This window comes from Penaeus chinensis, chromosome 7 (genome assembly GCF_019202785.1).
Source record: "Penaeus chinensis breed Huanghai No. 1 chromosome 7, ASM1920278v2, whole genome shotgun sequence".
NCBI classification, from domain to species: domain Eukaryota; kingdom Metazoa; phylum Arthropoda; class Malacostraca; order Decapoda; family Penaeidae; genus Penaeus; species Penaeus chinensis.
The window spans coordinates 12,453,969-12,468,968 of record NC_061825.1 but is presented as its reverse complement, the minus strand read 5'-3'; the positions used below and the strand labels follow the sequence as shown (position 1 = coordinate 12,468,968).

The 15,000-nt window shown below is 47.2% G+C and overlaps 1 protein-coding gene across 6 annotated transcripts in view; it reads left to right on the top strand.

Moving 5' to 3' along the window:
- The window catches only part of LOC125027118 (glucose transporter type 1-like), a 306,196-nt gene that overhangs the window by 136,666 nt on the left and 154,530 nt on the right, over nt 1-15,000 (top strand). For all 6 annotated transcript variants that reach the window (XM_047615955.1, XM_047615949.1, XM_047615948.1 and 3 more), the window contains one exon: nt 13,195-13,282. The gene's annotated coding sequence lies outside the window, so the exon portion shown is untranslated. Of the gene's footprint in view, nt 1-13,194; nt 13,283-15,000 lie in introns of those variants that run through there.

Genomic DNA, 15,000 nt, shown 5'->3' with positions numbered 1-15,000 from the left:
GTATATATATATATATATATATATATATATATATATATATATATATATAGAGAGAGAGAGAGAGAGAGAGAGAGAGAGAGAGAGAGAGAGAGAGAGAGAGAGAGAGAGAGGGGCGGGAGGGAGGGGAGAAAAAGCTATGCATGTGTGGGAGTTAAGAGGGAGAGAAGAGGGGGAGAGAAAGGTCGTCGGAGCTGTATTGTTTCCAGTGACCATTAATCAAAACAATGGAAGAGTGGCGGCAGTGAGCTCTGTTATCTTTATAACATGTATGCTTCTGCCTGCCCTCCTGCATGTCTGCCTGCGTGTGTGCCTGTGTGTGTCCCTCCTCGCGTGCACACACACACAAACGACGGGATCAATTTTTATGTGTATTTTCCTACGTATTTAAAAAAAGGATATTTCACCGAAGGCAAGGCTCATCAGTTATAATTTCAGGGAATTACTCCTTTTTTTGAGTCGTTCAATGGTAGTGTTTGACCAGTGATTCTTCGAATACCCGATTTTCCGTTCTTCTTTGTTGCCTGACTTATGTATTTACCTTTCCTGCTTATATTTAACATTGTGTGCGTGGTCGTGATACAGCTTCGGTATATACTTGCCTGTAATAACTGGAGGTGCGGAAGATTTCTCTAGAATGTTTTATTAAAGAGGTTAATTCGCGTACAATCAGCTTCCCCCCACCCCCCCACCCCACCCCAGTTGCGTTCGGCGAATTATGAAAATTATTCATATATTCGGTAGTTGTTGTTTTTGTTTGTACACGTGTCAGTAATCATTCCTAGTTTGTTTGTTTCCTTATGCATTGATAATTGTAATTGTTGTTTGCTTGTATTTTTTTAAGCTATTGCAAGTAAAATAAATTATATTTTGTTATTTTTGCTGGGTATTTTTCCATCCTCATTGCGATTTAAAAGAAAGATGCGAAGGGACTAATTATGTAAGTGCAGTTCTTTCATCTCACTCCTGTTGTCCAGTTACGAACCTTCTTATATAACTCAAGTCGACATGATATTATAAAGTACTAGAAATATCAAAATTCACTATAGTTCAAGATTTATAATTAACTCCCAGAAATATATATTTTTTGTATTTGAAATCAATCGTCAAACACCGAAGATTTTTTTTTTAAATGTATTTCATACGAAGGTCTTGGGCCGAATGTCTTTTGTTTCTTGAGTTCATAACCTGTAAGTCTGATGATATTAATAGTCTCCGGTGTTTATACGTCTTTTGCGAGGCTCTTTTCTCCTTTATTCCAGACCAGGCTGCGAGTTGCTTTAGAAGTTAAAAGTGCGGATGGCAATGATCCTGTGTCTGACATGATGTGGTGACATACATAAACAGAATTACAATAGCAGGGATGTGTTTACGCACACGCACCCTCACCCCCCCCCCCCCCCCCATACACACACACAATTTGCTGGCTCCTCTCACCTGTACTATCGCTTCGGAAGAAAGTTGTTAGAGGAAAAAAATATGAACCGAGTAGAGACCCTAAGAATTCTTTGTTTGTTTGCAGTTCCTTCTAACGAGGAGTGATACTTCTGCCGTCTATGCAATTGCAGTGAATATTGGCGCTGTTTCTACGGGCACGGTGGTTAAACATGTGATTAAATATTCTCGGTGAACATGTGATATAAATCCCCATAATAGCTGGGAGGATAATTATACATTATTATTATTATACATTGTGTGTGTGTGTGTGTGTGTGTGTGTGTGTGTGTGTGTGTTTGTGTGTGTGTTTGTGTATGTGTGTGTGTCTGTGTCCGCCTTTTTGTGTTTGTGAATGAATGTGTTTGTGTGTGCATATATCTGTGTCTGTATGTCCGTACGTGTGTGTTTGCGTAGGAGCATCGTACATTTCCCTTCTCAGTTGTACCCACGCTCTGCTTTATAATCTGCATGATACTGACAAATAGCACACTAGAGCGTGGCAGGCCGGGACTTCGACGCGGCGAGGTGTCACTGCGACGGAGCATATACGCCATCGTGTAAATTATGTGGTCAGTGGCGTAGTCCACGGGGGGGGGGGGGGGGCGGGTGTGGTTGTTTGTGATGTTTATTGATATTGTCTTTTTTTCATTATTAAAGTTGCATTGCGTTACTTTCGTTACTCTCTCTTCCTCTCTCTCTCTATTTCTTCCTCTTTCTCCCTCCCTCCCTCCCCCCTCCTTTCTTCCTTCCCTCCCTCCCACTCCTTTCCTCCCTCCCTCCCCCCCCCTCCTCTCCTCCCTCCCTCCCTCCCTCCCTCCCTCCCTCCCTCGACCCTATGTCACGCACACCAAAAATGGGTTTTCATTGAGTTTATCAAAAAATATCTCCCCGGTGATGTAAGAAATCTTGTGGCGCTGCACGTCCCGTGTACGGTTCCTGCACCGGCGGGAAAATGATAGCGAGCGGGAGCTGTAAATTTTACCGTTCTGGCCTCTTTCCCAACCCTCCCCCTCTCCCCATCCTCCTCCTCCCTCTCCTTTTCCCTCTCCCTCTCCCTCTCCTTATCCCTCATCCCTTCCCTCTCCCTCTCCCTCTCCCTCTTCTTCACCCTCTTCCTCTCCCCCTCCTTCACCCTCTCCCTCTCCCTCTCCCTCTCCCTCTCCCTCTCCCTCTCCCTCTCCCTCTCCCTCACCCCCCTCCCCCTCCTCCACCCTCTTCCTCTCCCCCTCCTTCACCCTCCTCCTCTCCCTCTCCCTCTCCCTCTCCCTCTCCCTCACCCCCTCCCCCTCCTTCACCCTCTTCCTCTCCCCTTCCTTCACTCTCTCCCTCTCCTTCTCCTTCATCTTCTCCTTCTCTCTTTCCTTTTCGTTTTCCCTTTTTTCTCTTTCTTTCTTTTTCTCTATCTCTTTCTGTCTCTTTCGATTTTCCCTTTTTCTTCCCCTTTCTCTCCCCCATTCCCTTTCCCATTCCCATTTCCATTCCCACTGCCTTCCCCTTCCCCTCCTGTTTCCCTTCCCCTTCCCCTTCCATTTCCCTCGCCTTTTCTATCCATTTTCCTCTCCCCTCCCTTTACACTGTCTTCGTCGTTTCTTCATCACCATTTTGAGTGTTTTTTGCCTTACTTTTTCCTTTTTATTAGTTTTCCTATTTTCTTTTCTTATGTTTATGATGTAATTTTCAAGCATTTGAGAACCATGGGAGCTGTGCTGTTCTTATAATGGATTCATCTCTCTCTCTCTCTCCCTCTCTCTCTCTCTCCCTCCCTCCCTCCCTCCCTCCCTCCCTCCCTCCCTCCCTCCCTCCCTCCCTCCCTCCCTCCTCTCTCTCCCTCCCTCCCTCTCTTTCTCTCTCTCTCTCTCTCTCTCTATCTATCTATCTTTCACACACACACACACACACACACACACACACACACACACACACACACACACACACACACACACACACACACACACACACACACTCACTCTCACACTCACACACACCTGCAATATGTTTGAAAATTCACTTTCCAAAATATCTTCGAAAATTTTAGGTAAATATTATTAAACATGAAGAAAGTTTTATATATATGTGCTATTTCGAGAGCTTCAAATTTCAAGAATCATTTTTAGGTTTCGAGTGTGTGTAGGTGTGTGTGTGTGTGTGTGTCTGTCTGTGTGTGTGTGTGTGTGTGTGTGTGTGTGTGTGTGTGTGTGTGTGTGTGTGTGTGTGTGTGTGTGTGTGTGTGTGTGTGTGTGTGTGTGTCTGTCTGTGTGTGTGTGTGTGTGTGTGTGTGTCTGTGTGTGTGTGTGTGTGTGTGTGTGTGTGTGTGTGTGTGTGTGTGTGTGTGTGTGTGTGTGTGTGTGTCCCATTCCATTACCCACCTTAATGTCACCCTCATTATGGTGGCTTTGGCCGCAATACGCACCGAAGAAATTATTTGCTTTGAGTCTTCCTTTTACCGGACAATTTCCATTTCTTTAGCGAGACCCTATTTCCTCCTCCTAGTTTTGGCAGTCGAGAAAAGTGGGCGTTGTTATTTTTCCTGTGATGTCTTGGTTTTATTTTCATGTTTTGCCGGTTTTGTTGTTGTTGTAGGGATGTTAATAATGTTGTTGGTGTTAATATTGGCATCTTTATCTCTATGGTCAATATCGTTATCATTATGATTTTTATTATTATTGATAGCTGGTGTCGTTATTGTTGTTGTTATGTCCGTATCATTATCATGTATTAATATTATTGTTATGATAATTATTATTATACTAGTATTATTATTATTGTTATAGATATTATTATTATTATTGCTGCTGCTGTTATTATTATTATTATTATTATTATTATTATTATTATTATTATTATTTTATTATTATTATTATTATTTTTTTTTTATTATTCTCATCCCCATCATCATCATTATTATTATTATTGTTATTATTATTATTAATATTGTTATTAGTATCATATTATTATTGTTGTTGTTGATAGTATTATTATTGAAGATAATAGTTATGATATTGATAACGATTTTATCATTATTATTATCATTATTAGTATTACCATTTTCATTCTCTTCGTTAATAGTATTGGTAGTAGGTATATTTAGTAGTATTTAAGTATTACTATTGACGTTATCTTTTTCTTTAACTTATTGTCTCTGTGGTCGTCTTTGTTATCATCGACGGTGAAAAAAAACTATCAGTTTATTCTGCTTTCACAAGACAAAGAAGGGGAGGAGTGAAAATGAGAGGAAAAGACAGGGAAGACGAAAGAGTGGACATTAAAAGAGGGGAAAAGGCTAGAAAGCAGAAGAGTACGCGTGGAAAAAGGGGAAACAGGAAGAAAGTGCAAGAGTGCACATACAAAGGGATAAACGTAAGAAAGGGGAAAAGTGCACACTAAAAAGAAACGAATATAGGACGGGTATTATGGGGAAACTGTGAGAGGGAGGGAGGGAGGGAGGGAGGGAGGGAGGGAGGGAGGGAGGGAGGGAGGGAGGGAGGGAGGGAGGGAGGAAGGGAGGGAGGGAGGGAGGGAAGGAGAGAGGGAGGGAGGGAGGGAGGGAGGGAGGGAGGGAGGGAGGGAGGGAGGGAGGGAAGGAGGGAGGGAGGGAGAGGAGAAGGTCGCGAGAAAGGAGAGAGAGAGAGAGAGCAAAGGCAAAGTGCGCCGCTGAATATCAGATGTAAACAATAAGCAGAGGAAAATCCATTTGTGGGTCAGAGTAAACTGTCAGGTTTTCAATTACCTGTTCATTTTTCCGTGCGTTTCCTGAGGACACAAAGCGAACACTACAAGTTTTAGCGGCGAATCTGCTCTTGTTTTATCGACTTGTTTAGTTTATAAACTGGCGCTGCAGCTTTTCCTTTTGAAGATTGTGCCGGCGAATGTTAGGGATGTTGAGAATGTGTTTTCCCTAGGAACCGCTCGGAAAATGAGGTCGGAAAGAATAGGTTTTCCATTCTATGGCAATAACAACCCGCGGAGGAGGAGTGTTGGCACAGGCGAGAGTAACGCATTGGGGGGGGGGGCGCTCCCCCTCTCCCTGCCCCCTCCACCTGCCCCTCCACTTGCCCGTCTCCCTCTTTCCTGCCCCCGCTTCGCCCTCCTCTTGCTTTTCTGTATGCTTCTTTACTTCCCCTCTCCTTGTCTTCTTTCTTTGTTCGTTTTCCTTCTTCCCCTTTCCTTCCCCTCTCTATTTCCCACTTTCTCCTTTCCCATCCCTTTCTGCTTCTCTTTCACTCATCCTTTCCCCTTGTCTTCCCTTCTTTTCCTCTCCATCCCCCTTCTTCTCCACTTCCCATGCTATTTCCTTTCGTCATTCTTTCTTCTCCTCTCTTTCCATGTCCCTGTCCTCCGCCTCCCCTTTTCCCCTTCCTCCCCGTTTAACCTCTTCCCCTTCCTCTTCGCCTCCCCTCTTCCCCTTCCTCTCCGCCTCCCCTCTTCCTCTTCCTCTCCGCCTTCCCTCTTCCTCTTCTCTCCGCCTCCCCTCTTCCCCTTCCTCTCCGCCTCCCTTCTTCCTCTTCCTCTCCGCCTCCCCTCTTCCCCTTCCTCCCCGCTTCCCCTCTTCCCCTTCCTCTCCGCCTCCCCTCTTCCCCTTCCTCTCCGCCTTCCCTCTTCCTCTTCCTCTCCGCCTTCCCTCTTCCCCTTCCTCTCCGCCTCCCCTCTTCCCCTTCCTCTCCGCCTCCCCTCTTCCCCTTCCTCTCCGCCTCCCCTCTTCCTCTTCCTCTCCGCCTTCCCTCTTCCTCTTCTCTCCGCCTCCCCTCTTCCCCTTCCTCTCCGCCTCCCTTCTTCCTCTTCCTCTCCGCCTCCCCTCTTCCCCTTCCTCCCCGCTTCCCCTCTTCCCCTTCCTCTCCGCCTCCCCTCTTCCCCTTCCTCTCCGCCTCCCCTCTTCCCCTTCCTCTCCGCCTCCCCTCTTCCACTTCCTCCCCGCTTCCCCTCTTCCCCTTCCTCTCAGCCTTCCCTTTTCCTCTTCCTCTCTGCCTTCCCACTTCCCCTTCCTCCCCGCTTCCCCTCTTCCCCTTCATGTAGTGTAGATGGTCACGTGGTAAACCCAGTCAGGTTAATGTAGTCATGCTCGGGGCCATAATAATTTCTAGATGCTCTTGTTGGTACATCTGTAGGGATGATGCAGCTGTTTCATATTTTCCTGTAATGAATGTGTACCCATGCAGTTAATGCGGCCATGTAGTTGATGCAGCTGTTGAGAACACAGTGAAAAATGTTGAATTTTTCGAGGCATGTATTCAGCACATTAAAACGGCGGTGTTTTACTTTGTGATTTGCATATTGTTTACGGATACTCAATCCGAGTTGTTCCACCATGATTTAGTCTCAGTTTTATTGGCACTAAAGATAATGTCCTACATCGTCTCGTTAGTGTCGCCCCCCCCCCCTCCACTTGACTCCCCCACTCAATCCGCCCCTCGACCTCCCACCCAAACCCCTGCTCGACCCCCCCCCCCCCACCCACTCGACCTCCCACCCGAACCCCCCCCCGTTCGACCCCCCACCCAAACCCCCGCTTGACCTCCCACCTGAACCCCCGTTCGACCCCACCCCCCACTCGACCTCCCACCCGAACCCCCCACTCGACCCCCCATCCGACCCCCTCGTGTCAGCTGGAGGGGGAGGGGGCGCGGGTGGCTGGTATCGCGGAAAATAGCGAGGGACTTGGAGAACGAGCGCGGAATACGACCGCCAAAAGACAAGGCTTTCTAATTCGACGAGAGAGAGAGAGAGAGGGAGGGAGGGAGAGGGGGAGAGAGAGGGAGATGGAGGGACGTAGGGAAGGAAGGAGGCAGGGAGGGTGAGAAAGAGAGAGGGGGGAGGAGAGAGGGAAGGGGGGAGAGAAAGAGAGAGAGGGGGGGAGGAGAGAGGGAGGGAGGGAGAGGGGGAGAGAGAGGGAGATGGAGGGACGTAGGAAAGGAAGGAGGCAGGGAGGGTGAGAAAGAGAGAGGGGGGGAGGAGAGAGGGAGGGAATGAGAGGGGGGAGAGGGAGAGAAAGAGAGAGGGAGGGAGGAGAGAGGGGGGGAGGGAGAGGGGGAGAGAGAGAAAGAGAGAGAGGGGGAGAAGGAGAAGGGAGGGAGGGAAGGAGAGAGGGGAGTAGGGAGAGGGAGGGAGAGAGATAGGAAGAGAAAGGGAAAGGGAAGGGTCAGAAAGAAGAGAAAGAGAAAGGCGATATAAATGGGGAGGAGGAGGAAGAGAGAGAGAGAGGAGAGGAGAGGAGAGGAGAGGAGAGGAGAGGAGAGGAGAGGAGAGGAGAGAAGTACAGAATGAGACCAGAAGAAAGAAAGAAAGAAAGAGAGATGGGAAAGAAACCTGGCCTGTAATAACCCGCATTAAACCGCCGCTCGTCCTAAAACCGCCGCTTTATGGGCTGTGGAAGGTCATGGTGCCATTTTCGTATCATCTCTGGGATTTCTGACTCATATAAAGAACGCTTTAAGTGCTGTCTTGCTGTTAAAAAGCCGGCCTGGTTATCTCGCACGGTTGGTTAGAGGGCGAGAGGGCTAAGGCAGGGGGGGGGGGGGGGTAGCAGGGAGAGAAGGGCGAGGAGGGAGGGGGGTGAGGGGGGTCGTGGTTAAGGAAGGGGGTTGGGTGAGAGGGAGGGAGGGAGGGAGGATTAGTGATAGAGGATAGAGGGTTGGGGAGGGAAGGCTAGGGTGAAGGATGGAGGGGTGGGGACGAAAAGAGGGAGGGTTAGATGAGGGGGGTTAGTTGGGGTGAAAGAGGAAGGGACAGGGTGAGGGAGGGAGGTATTAGTGAAGGAGGGAGGGTTAATTGATGGAGGGAGTGTTGGATGAAGGAGGGAAGGTTGGAGTGAAGGGTAATATGACTGAGGGAGGGCTGGGGTGAGGGAGGGAGAAGTTATTTTCTCTTTTCTGTTTCATTCCCAATTATCTCATGAAATATCTTACGCGATCTTCAAATTTAAGTTAGTTCTTTTCTTCTGTTTTCTTCTTCTTTTTTTTCTTTTTTTTTGTACTTTCTTTAAATATTTTTTTTTTTTCACGGTTCTTTTTTTTCCATCCTTTGTACTTTGTATATTCTGTTGGATATCTGTCGTTTCTGCACTTTTTTTAAATGTCTTTCTTATTCTTGTTCTCCTTTCTCATTAAATCCCCATTCCTTTCTTTTTTTAACCCACTCCTTCCTCGGCCTATTTAGGAATAAACCCGTTTCCCCCCCTTCTTCCCCCCTTCCCTCCCCCTTCCTCCCTCCTCCCCTACCCTCCCATTCCTCCTCCTTTCCTCCCCTTCCTCCCGTCTTTCCTCTCCCTTCCCTTCCTCCCCTTCCTCCCGTCTTTCCTCTCCCTTCCCTTCCTCCCCTTCCTCACCCTTCCTCCCCCTTCCCTCCCCCCTTTTCTCTCCCTTCCCTCCCTTCCCTCCCTCCCGTTCCACCCCCTTCCCTACCCTCTCCTAACCCCCTCCTTCCCCCTTCCCTCCCCCTCCTCCCCTTAAATCAGGGACGCCCCAAGGTCTTCCAGCAACAGCTAACAGTCTCCAATTTGTCCACCGTATTGGCAAGCGAAACGAGAGGCCGTAAAAAAGGAAAAGAAAAAAGAAAAAAAAAAAAGGAAAAAAGGAAAGAAAAAAAACTAAGAATTTTGATAACCGCGTCTCGTATTTGCATTTTGATAAATTCATTGCCCGGTTGTTGCTCCGTTGCAATGATGAGGCGGGGGTTTTATCCAAATGCTGTTGATGTGCGGTTTGGAATTTTATGGGACCGTTTGAGTATGAGTTTAGAAGGAGGGGGGGGGGGGATAAAATGGAAGGGAGAGGAGGAAGGGGAATGGAGAGGGTGGCGGGGGTGAGAAGGGGAGGTGTGTGTGTGTGCTTTTGTGTGTGTGTGTGTTAGTATGTATGTATGTCTATATGTATGTATGTATGTATGTATGTATGTTTGTATGTACGTATATATGTATGCATGCAAGTATGTATATATACTTATATATAGAAAAAGAGAGAGAGAGCGAGAGCGAGAGCGAGAGAGAGAGAGAGAGAGAGAGAGAGAGAGAGAGAGAGAGAGAGAGAGAGAGAGAGAGAGAGAGAGAGAGAGAGAGAGAGAGAGAGAGAGAGAAGAGAGAATAAGAGAGAGAGAGAGAGAGAATGAGCGAGCGATAAAGAGAAAGAGAAGAAAAGAAAGAAAGAAAGAAAAAGAAAAATAAATAAGCAAATAAAGACACCGCCTCTCGCGCGTCCTGCGGCCCAGATCGCGCTCTAGAAGTATCCCGCGAGCGAGGCAGCGATCCATTTTTCCTCTCCTTCCGTAATTTATGGGAGGAAGATGAAGGTTCGCTCAGGCCCTTTCCTCCTCCTCCGCCCCCCGCCCCCCCGCGTCCCCCCGAGAGAGAGAGAGAGAGATGCGGCTTTTTATTATTTGTTCATTTAGGGTTTGATTCCTCGCTGGGACTCCGGCCGCAGCAGAAGCCTAACTTGGGGCTTAGTGTTGGCCTCTTCTCCTTTTCTCTTCTTTTGTTTTTCTCTCTTTTGTTTTGTTTCTTTCTTTTTCTTTGTCTCTTTGCCTTTTTTCTTCATCTTCGTATTCCTCTTTCTCCTTATCTGTGTGTGTGTGTGTGTGTGTGTGTGTATGTGTGTGTGTGTGTGTGTGTGTGTTTATGTGTGTGTGTGTGTTTGCGTGTGTGCGTCCATATGTGTGTAGACGTATATGGGAACGTACACGTGCGTATATAAGTAAAGTGTACATTAGCAATAAGACGGGGATTGATAAGGACCATAAATTACTGGGCGAGAATTGATGTAGGATTAGAGCTGTGCTGTTCCATGTTGGGGTCGTAGTTGGGATGGTGGCTATTTGAAATGGTAATGGTAATGGCAGTAGTGATAGTGGCGATCATGATACTGGAGGTAATGATTGATTTGATGATGACGGTTAGGATGGTTATATGACATAGGCTAGAGATGGTTGCGGCAGTGATGATAATAATAATGATAGAAATGAGGATGATTATAATGATATTGATAAAAGTAGTAGTAGTACATATAATTGTAGTGATAATGATGATTGTTGTACTAATGATAGTAGTAATGATAAAAACGATAGTGAAAATAATAATGCGAATTATTATAATGATAATGGTAAAAAAGATAATGCTAATGATTATAGTGATAATAATAAAAATAATAATGCTAACGATTATAATGGTAATAGTAAAAATAATAATAAAAAATAATAGAAATTGGAAAAGACTTAATAAATGAAAACTCTGTGGCTTTGGTTTTAAGGCCATATTTACGAGGAGAGGACTATAGGCCGTGGGCGTAAGCGCGTGATCCAGCGGCCCCCGTTATGATACGGCTGCGATAGAGGGTAATGAAGAGCGAAGGTGGAAAATTGTCCCGGGGTCGTAACTATACGCTGAGAGACAAGTGTGTGGCCTTTTAAATTGTTTTTCTTTTTTTAATAGTTTCGTTTTATATTTACGTTTTCTCGTTTTTTTCCTTGTTTTTGTTTTGTTTTTGTTTTTTTCCAGTTTATTTTTGAGTAGGTGGGGAGGTCATGGGGATGGATTGGGGTGGAGGGGACTTTTCAGTATTGTGGGAGAGGGGGGGAGGGGGAGGGGTCGTGGGCTCTGGATGGTGTCGGGTGAGGATCGATGTTTCGGTACTGCAGTGGAGCTTCCGGTGTGAGAGTGAGCATGTGTGTGGCGGGGTTAACTGCAGCCTTTCATGGTGCCCCCTCCCCCTCCCCTCCCCTCCCCTCTCCCTTCCTCCCTCCTTATCCCTACCACTTCTCTTCCTCTCCCCTCTGTCCTCCCCTTCCCTCGTCCCATCCTTTCACTTCCTTTTCCTTCCTGTCTCTTCTTATCACCTTTCTCTTCGCATCCCTTTCTTTCGTCTCCCTTTTTCTCCTCTCCTATTATCTCCCTTTATTTTCCCACGTCTAGGTACCCTCACTGCCTTTTCCTTCCTATCCCTTCTCTCCGTTCCACTCACCTTCCCTCCTTCCCTTTCCTTCCTTTTCCCTTACCCTCCCGTCTCTTCCCCTTTTCCTCTCTCCTCCTCTCCTCTACCCTTCCTTTCTCCCTCCCGCCCCCTTCCCTCCGTCTCCTCCTCTTCCCCCCTAATCTCGCCTCCTCCTTCCTTCCTTTCCCCTCCCCTTCCTTAGAGTCTCTCCCTTCCCCCTCCAACACCCTCTCGCCTCCTCTCCCCAGCTCTCTTCTCCCTCATCCCCTCTCTCCCCAACTCTCCTCTCCCCAACCCACCTCTCCCCTTTTCCTAGTGAATCTCGCATCCCTTTTCCTTTCCAGCTGAATGACTCCTTTTTCTAGTTACTCCGTTTCTGATGGTATTCATGAGGGGGTGGGGGGGGGGGAGCGGTAAAGATGGGGAGTAGGAAGGAGGGAGAATAGGAGAGGTAATGGGAAGGGAGGGTGGCAAGGAGGAAGAGAGAATAGGGAAGAAAATGGGAAGTAAGGGAAGAAAGGAGGAAGGGAGAATAGGAGAGAGGGTGGGAAGGGAGGGAAGGAGGAAGGAAGTGAGAATAGGGGAGAAAGCAAGATGGGAGGGAGGTAGAGTATGAGGGAACAGGTAGAAGGGAGGGAAGGGGAAAGAGCTGGAGAGAGAGAGAGAAAGAGAGAGGGAGAAGGGGAGGGAGAGGGAGAGGGAGATGGAGATGGAGATGGAGATGGAAAATTTAATTATGAGCGCTCATAAGAGAGAGAGAGGGGGTGAAAGAAGGGGCGAGAGCGAGTAGAGAGGGCGGTATGACAAAAGAGAGAGGGAGAGAAAGATGGGAGTAAAAGAGGCTGTAGAGGACATGGGATACACAGAGATAGATAAAAATGGGGGTGAGTGAGAGAGGGAGAGGGAGAGGGAGAGGGAGAGAGAGAGAGAGAGAGAGAGAGAGAGAGAGAGAGAGAGAGAGAGAGAGAGAGAGAGAGAGAGAGAGAGAGAGAGAGAGAGAGAGATAGATAATGTACAGAATAGCATAATTATGAGCGATCATCATATTTTTCCCAGCTGATATATCCTAACTGTCCTGAAGTGAGGCGCCATGTCTTTAAGGAATCGTGTGGGATGCTGTAGATTAGGGTACATCTCCATGTTGCAGATGTAGGTCACGGTGGGACAGACCCGCGTACCTGCCACCATGAGTAGGACATGTCAATATTCGGATATCATACCCTAATGACTGTGCCTTCTTTGCGGCCTGTGTGACAAACTCTACGGATTCACATGCCGCGTTTCACTTAGTGTGGGGTTGCGTGGCTCTCTAAGGAAATATTCTGAAATGGGTTGTGTTTTGTGTCGCAGAAGTTTTTTATTTTATTTTATGATACTGAATTGTTTTTTAACGTAGAAATGAGTGTTTAATGGTTATACATTACTTAAGACTACAATTTGGTTCCTATTATAAAATATAATAGAAATATAGGTATGTTATGTACGTAATGAAGCTTGCAGTGCAGGTACTCTTATGCGGAGAACATTCCACAGATATTAAGTATTGATGTGTGTAAATGTGTACAACAGACTGCAATGATATGTGCATTTTCGTGTAAAAAGTTTGTAAGAACGAGGGAAAGAGGAGTTTCTCACAGCCTTTGATCTCGAGAATTTATTAATTTGATTGATGGTTGATTGATGACGATATGATTCCATGAAAATGGTATGTATGAATTGATTTAGGTGTTTAAAACATTTATACGATAAATCCACATGTTATGCATGAGGTAAGTGCCAGCTGCATGCGCGGCATAAGTACAGAACATTTATAACTGCCATTAACCACACCTTTCCCTCTTGCTTCCAGGGCGCGGCCACGGTAGTGTAGAAGCCTTATCAACCCGGAAAGTAGCTACAACAACCAGCACTCTTGGTGGTCCATCATGGCTTTATCGGTAAGTCCGAATTCTCTGATAATGTCTACCCTTTATGTCCTTCTGATTATTAAAGACCGTTTGTTCGTTCATTTTTGGTTTTGATACCGCATGGACTTCTGCCTGTGTAGCGTGTTCCTGCAGAACCCGCATTCGAGGCTGCTTGCTTGTGACACAGTGAACGTTGTTTTTTTTTTTTTTTTTCGAATTTTCTTTTTGCACTTTCCCGTTCGTTCTCGTGCTTCCCGTTTTCTCTCTCGGTCCTCGCGTTTGGACCATAACGACGGCGCAGGATGCCTAAGGATACCGAGGGATCCTGAGCAAGTTATAGTATGATCCCGGCGCTGTTCCCGACGCTCAGGGCAAAGAGCTGTTGAAGGACGCTTGGGGGACGGCGGTTTTCATTTGTTAATGACCTTTCTCGCCTCCCACTCCCAGAAAGAACGGTGTATATGGTATCATTTTGCCCTTTTTTTTTATCCGGCATGAGGATCTAAGAAAAACTCAGAAGCTCATTTGATTTCCTCTTTTTTTTATTTTTTATTTTAAGTGTATGTTCATCCCGTTGATTTTCCATCGACCTGATCATCACCACACATTCAAGGGGAGATGATATCGTTGTCTCTCCGCCGCCGCTGCCGCCGCCACCAGCTCGCAGCATCCGAAGCTCTCGCCGCTATCTCTCCTAGCGAGGATTTTTCCCCTCCTCCAAGACGATACGGCTTCTTGGAACGGCCGGGAAGAAAAATTAATAGGGCGGAGATAAAGTGTCATCGGGTGTGAAAGGGAAACCGGAGTCGGTATCCTTCGTGGTGACGGTAATGTGGTCTGCATGTGTAGCGCGACCTCTGCCGGCCTTAGTCTGGCTCGTGTGCTTAAAGGTATTGAGCTCATGGTGCTGCCGCCCGTGGGAGAGGGGGGGAGAGGGCGGGGGTGGGAGGCGGGGCGGGGCCAGGGGGAGGCCAGGAGGGTGGAGACTGCCGCTCTCCTCCTCCTGCTCCTCCTCCTGCTGCTGCTGCTGCCCCTCCTCTTCCTCCTCTTCTTCTTCTTCTTCTTCTTCTTCTTCCTCTTCTTCCTCTTTTTCTTATTCCTCCTCCTCATCATCCTTCTTCTTCTTCTCCTTCTCCTTCTCCATCTCATTCTCCTCCTCTTCTTCCTCCTCCTCCTCCTCCTCCTCATCCTCCTCCTCCTCCTTCCTTTAAGCGTTTTTTTCTTTCTTTCTCCTCTTCCTTTTCCTGTTCTCTTTTCCCTTATTCCTCCTCCCATTCTTCCTCTTCCTCCTCTTTTCCTCCTCCTCCCATCTCCCCTCGCTCGCTCTCCACCATCCGCTCTCCATTTCCTCCCCTTTTTCCCCCCTCCGGCTCACCGAGTAGCACTTGGAGAGCGATGTCTTGTCCATATCTCCAATAGTTATTGTGTCGGTTATTTGGACTAGCCAGAAACCCCGTGAGATTTTTACCTACAACGGCGATTCAGGGAGAGTTCAGTCCGCTGCGGCGATGGCTCCCCTTCTCGCTCGGGAATGCGTGGAGAGGATTTGGCCTCACTTTTGCGTGCGCGTGTGTGGGTGGGGTGAGTGGGTGAGGAGTGGAGTGAGTGAGTGTGTGAGTGTGTGAGTGTGTGAGGGAGTGATTGAGTGAGTGAATGAATGAATGAGTGAGAGTGAGTGAGAGAGAGAGTTAGTGAATGAGTGAAAGAGAGAAAATTTGTTAAGAACATGTTTAATTATATGTATTTTC